At 42.2% G+C, this 16,382-nt stretch overlaps 1 non-coding gene across 1 annotated transcript; it reads right to left on the reverse strand.

Moving 5' to 3' along the window:
- Positions 1 to 13,376: 13,376 nt before the first annotated feature.
- On the reverse strand, positions 13,377 to 13,483 carry LOC141625855 (small nucleolar RNA R71). Its single transcript, XR_012535603.1, has one exon. It is a non-coding gene; the product is annotated as a small nucleolar RNA R71 (small nucleolar RNA).
- Positions 13,484 to 16,382: the final 2,899 nt, after the last annotated feature.

Below are 16,382 nucleotides of genomic sequence, written 5' to 3' on the forward strand. Positions count from 1 at the left end.
CCCTCTGCTCTACAGTGCAGGGAGGATGAGCCGTCTCCATACCCTCGATCACCACTGACGCCGGCGTGTTACCCGCAAAGTAGTCCCGAATGTAAGAACTAGGCACCAAACCAGGTACCGCAGCCGCCTTCGGTGCCAAGTTCCAGCCGATCACCTCCTAGCCTCAGCCGAGTCAACCCTCATGGCTGTCTCCGGCCACTCCACCACCTCAGTCCCACACGACTGACCAGAAATCATGCCGTAGTCCTCTAACGTGACCCCCACCTTACAAAAAGGCATGTGAAACGTGGAGGTCGTGTCCCAAAACCGGTCCAAGAAGGCTCGGACGAGACTGAGGTTAGCCCGAAGCTTCCTCCTCGCGACATCCCTCCACGCCTACACCAAAGCACCGAATGCTCCCCGCTCGATGGTGGCTCGCTCCTCAGCCGACAGCCTCTCGTAGCACCTCATCGCCGTCGTATAGCCCGAGAACGTTCTGATATTCCCGGCCTCCTCTGTTGATTTGAAAAAAAAAGATATCTTTAGCTCGGATAAAGAAAAGGAATGACAACAGAAATAAAAGAAGATGAATTAAGAGAGATGAATTCGATTTACCAAGCTCTTCACCGTCCTGTAGGACAGGTGACCCTCCGTAGCCCAAAGCAGGTGCCTACTTTCCCAGGTCTCAGCCCACGCAGGTGCTCCCCTCAGCTGGCTACCACCCCGTCCAATGTTGTCCCGTCTCGGGGCCTCCTCCTCCTCAACAACCTCCTCCTGGAGGACCTCGTCCTCAGCAGCCGTCACCGCAATAGTGAAAGCCTGCTCTAACGCCTACTAAAGCATCTGAGAAGGGTCAAGAGCAGTGTCCACGTCCATGGGACCCCTCCCGGATATATAAGCCTCATCGCCTGCAAAATTAAAGTGAATTTAGGCCGCGTCAAGTGACGACAAGCCTTAATTAGGGGACTTTCGAGTTTTCGGAGCTCCGAAATCGCTCTTTTCTCGCCATCCTTGGCAATTTTCTCACAAAACCGTCCGCTCATGTGATAATTTGGGTCAAGTCAAGCCTAAGTTGAAGCCTAGTCATGGGTTCGAGTCGGAATTTCGACAGCATTTCGTTATAACGGCGATTATGCCCAAGGAAGTGTCCTGACAAAACCGTCACAAATCAAAATTCCGAGATGGTAGTAAGTTTACCCATCATGCAAGGATTCCAAATACCAAGTTTCGTCACAAATGGGCGATCCTAAGGCTATTTTCAAAGCGATTTACGGTTTAGTTGTGAAGCCGTCACAATTTCACTCAAACGCTCAAAACTCAATGAAAATTCGAAACAAATACATGGTTATGATCCTTATACTACCAATTAGCCATTTACAAAGTCAATTTTGCAAGGCAAAATCATATGGGGGAAAAGGCCCAAATTTTCGACTAATTAGGGTCGAAAACCCTAATTTTGTCGGTCCCATTTGATCAAATACGGAAGATAAATGCAAGATTGATACACATACCTCAATTAGTCATGGCAAATGCAAGCTTTTGGATCAAATTTTGACGGAAATGGTTGGAATTTGAGAGAGAAATTAAGGATTTATGTTTCGAAATAATGAAACAAAACCCTCTGTTTCATCGGGTTTTTACGCAGGATTGACACGCCTAGGAAAAGACGCAGCAGGTGCTGCGCCTCTTCCTTAGTTTCCCTCCATAGGAATTTTCGAAGATTCGTTATAAGTTCGTTATTTTGTGGGCCCATCTTTGGTGCGCCTCTTCCTCGATGCCATATCACATATTTGGTCCGTTCGACGTATATTCTTCGCCCGGATCCGTATTTCCAAGATAACAGCAAATTGTTGCCATGTTCTTCCAAGACCTAGCTTGTCACAACGAGCGGTTCTTCTTTGACAGGTGTCTCGACACGCCTTTATTATGTTCCCCCAACGAGAGTACCCGGATAGACATTCCTTCTCGAGACATGGAGATCAGTTCCCGATTATGTTCCCCCAGCGAGAGTACGCAGATAGGCATTCCCTCTCGAGACATGGAGATCAACATCGACCTTAAGCTCTTCCGATGTTTGTTTGAAGCCGACCACAAGCAGATGTCTCCCAGCAGTTCCAGACTATGTCCTACTGTCTTCTCCCAATATCGCGTTTTGTTTCCCATGGAGTTTCAAGGAATTTTAGGTATGGTCTCTTCTTATGGCTGGCGAGCTTCCTTACGTAGTCTAATGGACTTTAAACGACCCTCCTCGATAGTTGACAAACTTTAAAATGTTCCCAACGACAGGTCCTTGGTTCAGACCCTTTGAACCACCTCGCGTCGCCATATTCGTCAAGTTGTAATCTTCGATTGACCTAATGGCTATACTTTGATTTTCGCCTTATCCAATCCTCAGTAAAAGTGGGGGCTCTAAAGATACCTCATTTCTGCACCTCCCGCAAACCACCCGGTGATGATTGGGCCGCATGTCTGGTACGCGGAACGATTTGTGACAGTTCGTAAGTTTATCGTCAAGTGATCGCTCAAACACTTGTGTTTACCTCTTAATTGTCATCTATGTGCCGATACGGTCGTTTTGGCAGTAATTAGAGTACATTTGGAGTCCGGGTCACAAAAACCGTCTTCATTTTCTAAAACCGAGTCAGGATGTTCTGGAATGTTCCGGATATTTCTATTCCATATTTTGCAATCTTTTAATATTTGGTAAAGAATTTCCCGTAATATTCACACAAAATATTAAGGAAAACAAGATTAATCCGTTATTCCATAACCAAAACACGGAAATCTTTCTTCCGCAGGAGGAAACCACTTGGGAAAGGACGTAGCAAGTGCTGCGCCTCTTCCAAGAGACGCAGTGCCTGCTGCGCCTCTTCCCAAGTCGTTTTTTGCGTATTTTTCGTATCTTTTCATATCTTTCCGGGATTCACTTCCAAAGTTTCTCCGAAAAAACCCTACTTCCTCCGTGTGATTAGTATAAATAGAGACCTTCGGTCTCACATATTTTTCACGCGAGTGTCCGCCCTTCACTTCTCCCTTTGCATTCTAGACCACGTTCTTACTTTTTGGCGCCTACGTGCTTGAACTTTCGACCACGTAAGCTCGGATCTTTCTGAGTACCAGCCTCGTTTTGCATGACCGACCAATTTGACCAACTCCACATCAATCAACTTTAATCAATCTTATTCGTTTTCCTCCTAGAGGGCACTTTCGTCGTACATTCGAGTCGAGCATCACTAAACGTTAACTTAGTTCATCTCGTGTCGTCAAACATGTAAGTCTGAGGGTGTAAATTCTTCTTTTATTTATTGTTCTTTATTTTTTTTTGTATCATTATTGTACGATTTATGTCGAAAGTATTCTTAAAACCGATTTGTAAAACCTTATTTCAAACCCTTTTTACGGATTATCAGAAGACAACCGTCGAGAAAGGACGCAGAAACTGTTGCGCCTCTTCGAAGGGACTCAGTACCTGCTGCGCCTCTTCGTGAGGCTGCCGCAGTTCCTGCTGCCTTTCTTCTTCCTTCGTCTTTTGTTCGTCCTATTGTTTTTCGCTTTGTTTTTAGTGGTTCATATTTCTTTTAACACGATAATTCTAATATAACAATTCTAACATGTAAATAATTCATTGTTGATTAATTCGTCATTAAATCCCGACTTAAATCCCTTATAATTCATATTTGCGGGTTTTCGTCATTAAAGTCAATCCTGTTTTTGGAGATTCGATTCATCAGTATTGAGTCTCTGGAATTCATCTTTGATATATTTTTATCTGTTATTCACCGTCACCATCATTAATTCGCCATTAATAGTTTGTTTAACCTAATTAAGTTGTCATTAATAATCTTATTAATCTTGTAAATAATTTGTTCTAATTAGTTTTAATTCGTGTTTTATCGTTCTTATGACCCCATTCACATGTAAATAATCTATTAATCACTTTCATCTGAGTCAATTATTCATAATCGATCATTAAAATCACCAACGAATATTAACAATTTGCAATTCCGGCTTCACAGCCAGAACTGAGCGAAAGAACGGACGCAGCAACTGCTGCGCCTCTTCCAAGGGACGCAGCTCTGCTGCGCCTCTTCCTGGGTTATTTCTGTCTCTGAACTCCCGTTTTGCCGTAACCTAGTTTATTAATTTACGTATTAATTAACTACTAATTGTATTATCACCCTAATTCCTGTTCGTTAATTTATTTATTTATTCTTTCTCAAATTATCCGTTTTGAAAGTATTTTCGACATAAATCATTAATCCATTGTAATTATTGTAATTTTCATTATCGTATTTATTGTTGTATTTCTTCTATTGTATCACTTGTATGCTTTCATATGTAATCAATTTTAAGTCTCTACGTCGACATTGATTATATGTTAAATTACGTGACAACTGACTTAGTCTAATTCTCACATGCTAGGACTAATCTATTGGATGTTGCATTGCATGCATATAAATCGACAACATATCGAGTATAGACAATTTCCCTAATCATTAGTAGAGGCCGCTATCGAGGCGGGCGGGATTAGGTGTTCGATCAAAAGAACTTCCTAATACGTACCCTCACCCCTTACTCCAGATCTCTGTGAACATCTGTGTTCATTGGCATCCACGAGAGTCATTCTAGACATACAATGCTAAGGGTAACGAGTTCTTGGTGTTCATGTCACTACTTTGTGTCTTGACATGGCACGAGGTATTCGAACGGTTTCCAATTTTCCACAATAAATTGGTGGCGACTCCACAAATGAAAACGCTTGTTCCCAAGCGCCCCCGTGGGCCTGCGTCCATAGTTTGGCGACTTCGCTGGGGATAATACACTTACGTGTAGCCAAAAGGGTGAAACTTGAACAAGGTTAGGGAATAGTTTGTACGAGACATTGTCGGTTTTCATAACTCGGTCTTCCTAGATCGTTTCACTCGGCCTTCCTAGGCCCAACCCAACCCATTCGACCAATCGTCCCGTCTAAACGGTCCAAATTCTTATTTGGGCCTAAGTATGGGTAGCGATTGACGTCATCCATACAATGGTACTTACTCTTATTTGTATCAAGAACTTTCACTACTTAGGGAAATGGACTAGGAATCGGCCTTACTCTTGTTTGGTACGAACCTCTACATAGACTTCGGGTTTGATTGTTCGGTATGGCAACCCACCCTTTAAACCAAAACCCTTTTAAATGCACTCAGCATCCCGTTACAATGCTCGTATAATGTTTGCACCATATGTGATCACCATTTCTAAAACAAACCATGACGATTTTTGTAAAATCAAAATCCTTCTCTAAAAAGTAAAAATTTCGAAACGGGGCCTAATATTAGCGCAAAACCAGTCGAAAATTTGTCCAATGGTTGAGTCAAAATCCGGGCCTTAAAACCCATTTCAAAACCTCACTCCGATTCCACTCCTTCAACTACACTAAAGTTGATTAGGACCAACATTTTTCAAACTTTGTCATTTCCTCAAAACTCACTTGACACAAGTGTCACACTCCCACTTCATAAGTCAAAACTTTTCTTTTCGAGTAAGTGTGCTAGAATGGTCGATTGTATTTTGATCCGTCGTCGATCTCTTATCCAGTTTCCAAGATGCCTGAAACAAGCGACGTGAACTTCAACCAACTCCAGAATAGTAATGATAAAATCCTAGCCGCACTAGCTCGTCTCCAAGTTACTCAAGACCAAGTGTATGATCGCCTTGACACCATTGAGGGCCGAATATATGCCGTGGAAACAAGGATGCCTCCTCGAGAAAGTGAAGTGTCTGATGAATTTGTGAACAACTTCGGGGATGAAAACCCTCCCATAGGTATGACTGCAGCTGAAAAACGACTCCAATAATTGGAGGAGCAATTGATGAATCTCAAAGGGGATGACATTTATAGCGAAAACAATCGCAAATATGAGGCCGTGAGTTCCAAGTTGCCAACCAACATCAACATGACGGATATCCCTAAATTCAAGGGGCACGAAAACCCTTTGAACCATATCCATGCTTTCAAAGATTACATGTCTATCAAAGGCATTAAACCCGAGATGTTCTTAAGGATCTTTGCTTCATCTCTTGACAACATCCCAAAACAATGGTTCTATTTGCTAGAGCATAAGAAAATCGCTACATGGGATGATGCCGCAATCGAGTTTGCTAAACAATATGCGGATAATTCTGAAATCCAAGTCAACATGTGCACTCTAGAGGTTCTTACCCAAAATGACGAAGAAGGTTTCACCGACTTCCTAAGTCGGTGGAGGAAGACTAGTACTCAACTTGTTGAACGTCCGGATAAAGCTACCCTCGTGGAGAAATTCGTGGACAACCTAAAGCCCATCTATGCAAATCATTTGAGGTATCAAAACATTAAGACCTTCAAAGATTTAACCTTACTAGGGACAAGGATCAAAGGTGACATCCTTAAAGGGCTCTTGTCCAAAACGATAGGTCGTGGATATCAAGGCTTAACAAGTCGTTCTTACGGCTCTACTAGCCAAGCTGATGAAGTTAACCTTCTCGAGCCATCTAAGAAGAGTACCCTTCCAAGGAAATTCACAAATCTAGGGGACACATATTCCAATGCTCTGAAAAGGTTGATGAAGCTGGGTAAACTTCAACCCATAGGCCCTAAACCCGAACCAGAAAAGAAATCCAAGTTCTGGGATGAGAATTCGTACTACGAATAGCATAGAGGTAAGGGACATGATATAGAAAAATGCTACAAACTGAAAAATGTACTTAAATATATGATTGAAGACGGTCGCCTACCAATACCACCTGGAGGTAAGCCTAACAACACTCAGAATCCTCTTGAAATCTAGTGATTACAAGTGAAGAATCTACCATAGATTGTTCACACCTCATTTCTCCAGTCGAAGATGAAATTCATGCAATAGAAAATCAAGGGAACTACTCTACCATTTCTCCAACCATCACTGATTTCATTGCATGGGCAAAAAGTGTGGATAGGCAAGTCATGGAACTAGAGAGTGCAGTGGCAACCCTACGTGATCCCAACACAACACCTAAAGAACGTGCACCACTAGTCTTCTCTCCAAACACTACAATGCAAGAAGTACTAGCCATGGTTGATGAACTGGTCGACCAAATTATCCAATTGGAGGCCGAAATCATAAGAATGAGGCCGATGATGATGAAGACGAGTATCTTACTGAACACTACTTAGTCAAAGTCAGTGAGGAAATAGTCCAAAATTGTGAAGATCAAGATGTAGACCACCTTACTCGTTCGGGACGCCCATACCAAAACACTTCTCAAAATGGTCTCATAGCAAACGGTCCAACCAATGTGGTCACATCAAATGATAATGAAGATGGCTCCACCGACCATTTGCTAAAGCACCTACAGAAGACAAAGGTTGATCTTTCAGTTTGGCCACTAGTGGGAAGCTCCTTCCCACATCGCCAGGCTTTACTGCAAGCCTTGGCCAAACTAAATGTGGCATATAACTCCACACCCGATAACGTAGTCAACTTGGTCTTCCAAGAATCACCAAAGCTAACTAATCCTATTACTTTCTCGGATGAAGATTTGCCACCCTTTGGTTCTAGTTATAACTTGGCTCTTTATATCACTGTCATTTGCTTAAAGAAGAATGTGCTAATGACTTTCGTAGAAGATGGCTCCGCAGTCAATGTCATACCCTTGAAAACGGCATACAAATTGGGCATGAAAGAGTCGGATTGGACCCCTACCAACCAAGGTGTTCGCACATATGATGGTACACGGCGAAAGGTAGTAGGACTCGTTAACCTAACCATAGCCACAGGGCCGATTGAGCGAAAGGTCAACTTCCAAATAGTGGACATTGAGGCATCCTTTAACATACTTCTGGGAAGACCCTTGATTCACGCTTCCAAAGCGGTAACATCCACACTCCACCAGAAAATCAAAATCCCACTAAATGGTAAGGTGGTGACGATCACTTCGTCGCCCATCAAGGCAGTAATCGAAAAGAAGTCAAGTACTCAAGTCCTTGCAGATCCAGTATATGAACTTGGGGGCTTCCATATCATAAATGTCATAGAAAGTGAGTTGGCACCCTTATACTTCAATCCTTACTCTAACTTAGTGGTCAACCACATACTTAAAACCCAGGGATACTTCCCGGGACTGCCTTTGAATCCTATCCGAAGAAACACCTTTGCACCCTACAAAGAGGGTAACTCACAATGAATACCCCTTGGACTAGGATACAAACCCACTAAAGAGGAAGTAATCGAGATGCTCGCTCAAGTTCAAAATCGTAAGAACGTGGGAATCCAAATGCGACACTACCTCCCTACCCTAAATGGATACTTCGTTAGGGAAGGAAGTCCAGATATCATTCACGGATTTCCTGGGCCTTGGCACTATCTCGAAAGGAAGCTAGCCGGAATTGAGATCTTTCACGACTGCTACTTTATTCCTCCAAAAACGGTTCCTACCGTCAAGACTTGTCAAGCTCCTTGCCTAGACGAACAAGTCATGAGTCTACTATTTGGAGAAGATCGATTTGTTAGAGCCGCGCAGGATGAGATCACTACCATGATACTTCAAGACGATCACTTCAACCCTACAGCATTAATCACAGAAACTAATACCAATCAGCAGGAAGGATGGAGAAAATCGATCAAGTGGACAAACAACCAAGGAAGACTCTTCAAGCTAACCACTGGAGAAGGAGAGATGTTCAAAGGAGAACCAGTAGACGATGAATTGGAGTCAGAGTCGGAGTTAGAGTCGGAGTCTATAGAAGTTCCTAGAGAGTCTCCTCCTGTCGTCATTCTTACTCCCCTCGTTTCTCCTAGCTTAGTGTCAAATAGCAACTGTAGTTCGGGAAATGTCCTAACGGCTGTCCCTTTACCGCCACTGACTACAGATCAGATGGCTTCTCTGTTTCAACTTTTCTCAAATTGTAATATGAATAAATCAGGTTCTGCTTACTCTTCATGTTATCTTGAATGCAATTCTATTTAAGATGATAATGAGGATGACCCAGACCCAGACTCAATCGAAATACCTCCCTACATAGCCAAAGAAATACTATAAGAGGGGAAAGGGGGAACAGTGGTAGAAAATATTGAACCCATCAACGTAGGAACTGAACTAGAACCAAAAGAACTTAGGATAGGGACAACCTTAAGCCCCGCCGAAAGGGCCAGTTTCATAGACCTCCTGCACGAGTTCAAAGACGTTTTTGCTTGGTCCTACAAAGATATGCCAGGGATCGACATGGACATTGCAGAGCATAGAATCCCAATCAAACCAGGTTTCAAACCCGTGAAACAGAAGCTTCGTCGAATGAGGACGGAATGGGCCCTCAAGATCAAAGATGAAGTCGATAAACAATTCAAAGCTGGTTTTATCAAAGTTTTCGAGTACTCAGATTGGGTAGCTAACATAGTACCCGTACCCAAACAAGATGGGAGAATCCGTGTTTGTGTTGACTTTAGAGGCTTAAACAAAGCGAGTCCTAAGGATGACTTTCCTCTACCACATATCGACATATTAGTGGATAATACGGCGGATCACGCGTTACTATCCTTCAGGGACGGATACGCAGGATATAACCAGATCAAGATGGCCATAGATGACATGCATAAGACCGCCTTCGTTACTCAATGGGGAACCTATTGCTACACGGTTATGCCGTTTGGGTTAATCAACGCCGGAGCTACATACCAACGCACCGCAACTACGCTCTTACATGACACAATGCATAAAGAAGTTGAGGTATACGTAGATGACATGATTGTCAAGTCCAAGGAAAGAGAGGGACACATTGCGAACCTTCGCAAATTCTTCTCAAGGGTACGGAAGTACAACATGAGGCTCAATCCTGAGAAATGCGCATTCGGAGTAACATCTGGCAAACTCCTGGGATACGTTGTTAGCCAACGAGGTATAGAAATAGACCCTTCTAAGATCAAAGCTCTAATCGAAATGCCGCAACCTCAAACGGAGAAAGAAGTTAGAGGATTCCTAGGCAAGGTGCAATACATAAGTCGATTCATATCAAAACTCACCATGATCTGTGAACCTATCTTCAAGAAGTTAAAGAAAACAGATCACACCATGTGGGATGATGACTGTCAGAAGGCTTTCGATCGAATTAAGGAAATACTAAACAAACCACCAGTGCTCATGCCACCTTAACAAGATCAACCTCTAGGTTTATATCTCACGGTAACTGAAACGGCCATGGGCGCCATGCTAGCTCAAACTGTAGAAAAAGAAGAAAGAGCCATCTACTACCTTAGTAAGAAGTTCTTGGAGTACGATTGCAAATACACACCACTCGAGAAGACATGCCTCGCTCTTGAGTGGGCAACAAAGAAGCTACGCCATTACATGCTTAGCTACTCCGTCAAAATATACTCCAAGATGGATCCTGTCAAATACCTCTTCGAGAAACCCGTTCTCAATGGACGTTTAGCAACATGGACCTTGATGCTCTCAGAGTTCGATCTCATGTATTTACCTTTGAAAGTTATACAGAGGCGCGCCGTTGCCGAATTCTTCGCAGAAAATCCCATCAATGATACACAAACGATAGACACCTGGTCGTTTCCGGATGAGGATATACTCCAAACGGATGTAGAATCCTGGGACCTCTATTTTGATGGGGCATCGAACTTAAGAGGATTTGGAATAGGAGTGTTGCTCATTTCTCCTGAAGGCGAGCATACACCAATTTCTGTCAAACTCGACTTCGAGGTGACAAATAACGCTACAAAATACGAAGCCTGTCTCATTGGATTGCAAGCGGCAGTAAGTTTGGGCATCAAGAATCTCCGAGTACATGGGGATTCATCTTTGATCATCAACGAAATTACGGGATCTTGGAAAATCCGAAGCGAAAGCTTAGCACCTTATCAAGCCAGAATAAACCAAGTTCCCAATTCTTCGATCAAGTAACCTACCTACATCTACCTCGAGAAGAAAATCAATTTGCAGATGCTCTTGCAAAACTTGCATCTTTGATTAACATGCCGGACAGCTGATGTGACCATAATTAGAGCATATTTAGTCCCCGAATTAGCCTTGTTCCCATGTTTTTAGTGCATATTTGTTCATTTATTGTCTTTAGTACTTTATTTTGCATTTTCTTTGAGGTTTTGTGTCTTTGGTAGGAAAGGAGTGCAAACCTTGCATTTTCATGGCAAAACGAGACTAAATTGATTGAATTCAATGACCAAGCATCAAGGAGAGACAATATTAGAAGGCCTTTGTACATACTTTAGTAGATGAGCAATGATGAGGAAAGATCCTAGCATCCCCGAGGAAATCCCCAAGGATTTTATGAAGAAAAGGGAAGAAAAGAAGAAGAAATGTGACTGTCCAGCAATCCGTGCGGATTGTCCTGAAGACGCCCGTCCTCCACCTCCATAATCCGAGCGTCTTCACTCCAAGACGCCCGAGCAGCAGCAACCAGAAGACGTCCGTCTTCTCCCAAAGACGCCTGGGCAGCAACTCACGAATCCGGCCGTCCCGTGCCTAAGACGCACGGATTCCAAGACAGCACAACTTCGTTTCTTCAAGCTTCAAGAAAGATGCCCATCCTTCCAAAAATACCGGCGTTTCCTTAAGTAGGGACTTAATCGTCATTTAAGCCCTTAGTTAACCCTAACTCCTACACCTAATCCCCACTATAAATACCCCATTAGTCTAATTAGAAGAGCATGTTCTTCTTAGCAATATCTAGTGTAGTTAATATCAATCAAATCTCTCTTTAATTTTGTAATCAACAATTAATCAAGTTTTAATACAAGTTTTATTTCCTTAATCTCTCTTTTGTTCATCCTTTATTTTGGGTAATTAGAAGATTATTGGGTTTATTGGGAGATTGACAACCTTCCATCAATCATCAAGTTCTTCTATTATTCTTTGCATTATTATTTTGGAATCTCCATAGGTATAATTCTCTTAATCCTTGTTTTAATTATTGTTAATCTTTCTTACTTGTTCATCATGTTTGACTTTGTTTGTATGATTGACAACCTTATTAACATGTTAAACTTGATCATGAGTGAGTAGTTACTTAGTTAGGGTTAATGGGTAATTAGGGGAAACAAACATGGGGAATGATTCATGCTTAATCTAATATGATTCCATAATTAATTTGCTTGCTTGTTGCGATTTCAACTTATGCACATGTTATGTTTGATGAAATGCTAAGCCTATGAATCCTTGCATTTACAACCATCACTTATCTTTTTAATGAGACTTGTAAGACATAAACCAACTCGAGTCTCATTAGACCATGTATATAGTTGGATAGGGAGGATTAAGTCGACTTGTAGGTGTTGTACAATCTAATCGATTCGGCTCCGGGACCCAAACCTTCCTAGGATTGCAAGATATAAACCAACTCGATCCATCACAATAATAATTGCTTGCATCTAGTAGGAAATATGTTTGTATGATCAACTCCCATGAATCCCTTATGAACCCATGATATCCTAGCATTTTTAATCAATTGTTTACATCTTTCCTTTTGTTGCTTGTTTATTGCATCTATTAGATTAGAATCATCAACCCATTATAATTGTGACAACCCCAAGCACAACCATAATTAGATTGAATAATTTGAGTAACCACCGTCCCATGGATCGACCTCGACTTACCACTAACTAGTTGTATGTTGAGTATTATAAATGTGTTTGATTGGATGTGACCCGACGACATCACCCACCAAAAATGGCGCCGCTGCCGGGGACGGTGTTAACTTGATTTAGATTTTCTTATATTGTTGTTAGTTGTGTCTTTCTTTGCCTTGAGGAACTAAGACCCCTCAAGGTTTGTTCTAATTGTTTTCGAGTTGTTTGATATTTTGCATGTCTAGAAGGTCACAAGGTGACTTGTTACCCTTTGATCGTGAAATTGAAAGAACTTTGACAACCAATAGAAGACTTGCTAGGAGAAATTTGAGAGGTATTGGTGAGGTTGTAGATATTCAACCAACTATTGAGTTCATCAACCCTTTTGCAAGAGAAGCTGAGGAGAACCCAACACAAAATCAACCCACAATGCCTAAGTTTTTATCACATTCCGTACCCACTGAGGAGAACCTACCCAATGGTACTCCCACACCACAACATCTAACCGGAAATTTCATTGCCAAATCCGCATTTATCCAATTAGTCGAAAGAAGCCAATTTGGGGGGTTGCCTAGTGAAGACCCTTACTCTCATATGGAGGCTTTTTGCGATTATTGTGATGCGATTTCTCAAACCGGTGTAACTCAAGACCAAATTCGATGGGTCTTATTTCCTTTTTCTCTAATTGGCACCGCGAAACAATGGTTGAAGAGCCTTGATAAGGCCACTCTCGGAATTGATTCTTGGATAAAGTTGGCTCTAGCTTTCTACAAAAAGTTCTACCCACCGGAAAAGACTAACAGGCTAAGAGCTCAAATTACAGGTTTTAAGCAAAGGGATGAAGAATCTTTGTATGAAGCTTGGGAGCGGTTCAAAGGAATTTGTCGCTCATGTCCTCACCATGGACTTAGCGAGTGGTTCTTGGTACAACAATTTTGGAACGGTCTATATGAAGATTCAAGGAACATTCTCAACATGGGATTAAATGGAATGTTCACCGAAGTTGATGACAATCAAACTTGGAACAAAATTGAGGAAATGGCGGTCCATAACTCACAATATAGTAGACCTCGCAAGGCTACTAGAGGAGGAAAGAATGAAGTGAACTTCGTTACTCAATTGGGTGCTCAACTTAGTGCTCACATTGATACCATCAATTTGAAGTTTGAAAGGGCTATGGCTAGACTTGAAGAAGCCTCAAAATCACGAAAGCATCATGTTAATGCCATGACGACATCTTCATCAATCCCAAGTGGGATATGTGAGAATTGTGGAACTTTGGGACATGACCCAAGTGAATGTAGGGGAACAAATGAACAAGTGAATGCTTTCCAAGCTTACAAGAGTGGTACCCCTTATTCCAACTATTACAATGAAAACACCAAATTCCATCCAAATCTCTCATACAAAAGCCAAAATGTTCAAAACCCTCAAACAACATACACCCCACCTCCCATGAGAAACCAAAATCAAAGACCCTTTTACAACCAAAACCAAGGCTACCAAAATCAATCTCCATACAATCAACAAAATGACCAAGGTTTTGATGTTCAAAAAGCGGTCCTTCAAATGCAAAAGAATCAACAAGAGTTTTTCACTCAAATGCAAAAGGATAGTCAAGCAAAGGAAACCACCATCAACAACATCCTAGCTCACACCAAAATGTTCGAAACCCAATTGACTCAACTAGCATCTTCAAGCTCACAAAGACAAAAGGGGCAATTACCACCTCAAAGTAATCCCCCAAGACATGAAACGGTTAATGTCATTCACTTGAGAAGTGGTACAAGGTATGAAGCACCGAAGAAGCAAGTTGAGGATAAAGTTGTGGAAGCTAGTGACAAGGAAGAAATTATGCAAAACTCCAAGGATGGAGAACCATCAAAAGAAGAAATTTCAAAGAAAAATGAAGACAAGGTCAAGGAGAAAGAGCCCATTGTGATTAGACTTCCTTTTCCAAGTCGTCAAGCCAAGCCCAAATTTGATGACCAACTTGGAAAATTTATGGAAATTTTGAAGAATTTGGAAGTCTCAATTCCTTTCACGGAATTAATCAATCACGTGCCGGCCTATGCGAAATACATGAAAGACATCCTCACAAAGAAGAAGTCGATCCGGAAACTTGAGACTATCGCCTTCACTTAGGTGAGTAGTGCAATACTTCAAGGGAGTTCACCTCCAAAACTCAAGGATCCGGGAAGCTTCTCAACACCGTGTACCATTGGCGACACCACGATCAACAAAGCCTTATGTGATCTAGGGGCTAGTGTGATTGTTATGCCGTACTCGGTGAGTAAAAGGTTGGGGATGGGAGAGCTTAAATGCACCAATATCACACTCCAAATGGCCGATAGATCGACGAAGACACCATTAGGGATATGGGAAGATGTTACCGTACGAATTGGGAAATTTTTCATCCCGGTGGACTTTGTCATTGTTGATATGGAAGAAGACTCCAAAATTCCAATCATTCTAGGAAGACCTTTCTTACACACCGCGGGTGCGGTGATTGATGTGAAACATGGAGAGCTCACTCTAGAAGTGGGAGATGAGAGTATAACTTTCAATCTTGACAAGACCATGAGAGCTCCCCGTTTGCATGAACCATGTTTTATGATTGATCATTATAGCCGGAAGGATGATAGGAAGAAGTCGGAACTCCAATGGAAGAAGAGAATTGAAGATGCTCCATTGAAAGAGCAAGTGAATTGTAACAAAGAGAGCTTGAAAAGCTCACCAAAGTCAAGCAATGAAGAAGATGGCCCCATTGGCCAAGAAAAGAAAATGGGAGAATTGTCTCTATCAACTCAAGAGATCTTTAGTGATCAAGTACATGAAGTGTGTGGTCTTTGGAACGATGAGTTTGAAGGGATTTTCAATCTCTATATTGGTAATGCTATCGATCAAGACCGACAACAAGGGCAAAGATCTATTGAAGATCTTTATCATGACAATGAACAAGCTTTTGATTACTTCTTCAAGGTGTTGAGCAACATCAACAACACCTTGGACATGCCCCCATGACATCTCACTAAGGATGAGAGTTTGGTGGAGTCCTCCCTAAACCATCATTTGTAAATATTTCTAACTCCTAACTCGCATTTTAATTCTTATATTGCATTTTTGTCATTTTTTGATTTTTATGCTTTGATCAAGATAATTATCATTTTTGAGAGAAGTGAGGGAGGGACTAATGATTTCAATTAATGTGTAGTGCTTTAGCTTAGTGTGGGGATAGCAATTGCCTAGGCTATCCATGCCTTAGTAGTGCCCCCACAATGAAGAACACGAGATTTTGAAGAATGAAAAAATGACAAGGGATATGCAAGTACACTGATGGAACTGAATCCGGGTAAAAGGGGAAGAATCCGAGCGTTTTCAAGAGAACCCGCCCGTCTTCAGGCAACCCGGGCGTCTTGGTCAGAATCCGCCCGTCCTTCATGAGCTGAATTTTTGAAATTTTGGGACTGTTAGCAAATCAGGGCGTCCAGCAAAAGAATCTGCCCGTCCTCAAAAAGACGCCCGTCCTGCAAGAAAAGACGCCCGTCTTTTTGGCTGAGAAAAACAAGAAAATCCCTGGAAAGGAATCCGCCCGGCTTCACTGAAAGACGCCCGTCCCGCAGTTGAACAATCCGAGCGTCTTTGCTCAAAGCCGCCCGTCTTTAGGCGAGGATTTCCTAACCCAGAACAGACAGAATCCGGGCGTCCCGAAGGAAAGCCGCCCGTCTTCCCCCTGCATTTCAAATATTTCGGGTCTTTTATAAACCCCCTCCCACATTCATTTCTTCATTCCTTCATTCAAAACAC

Source organism: Silene latifolia, chromosome X (assembly GCF_048544455.1).
Source record: "Silene latifolia isolate original U9 population chromosome X, ASM4854445v1, whole genome shotgun sequence".
NCBI lineage: Eukaryota > Viridiplantae > Streptophyta > Magnoliopsida > Caryophyllales > Caryophyllaceae > Silene > Silene latifolia.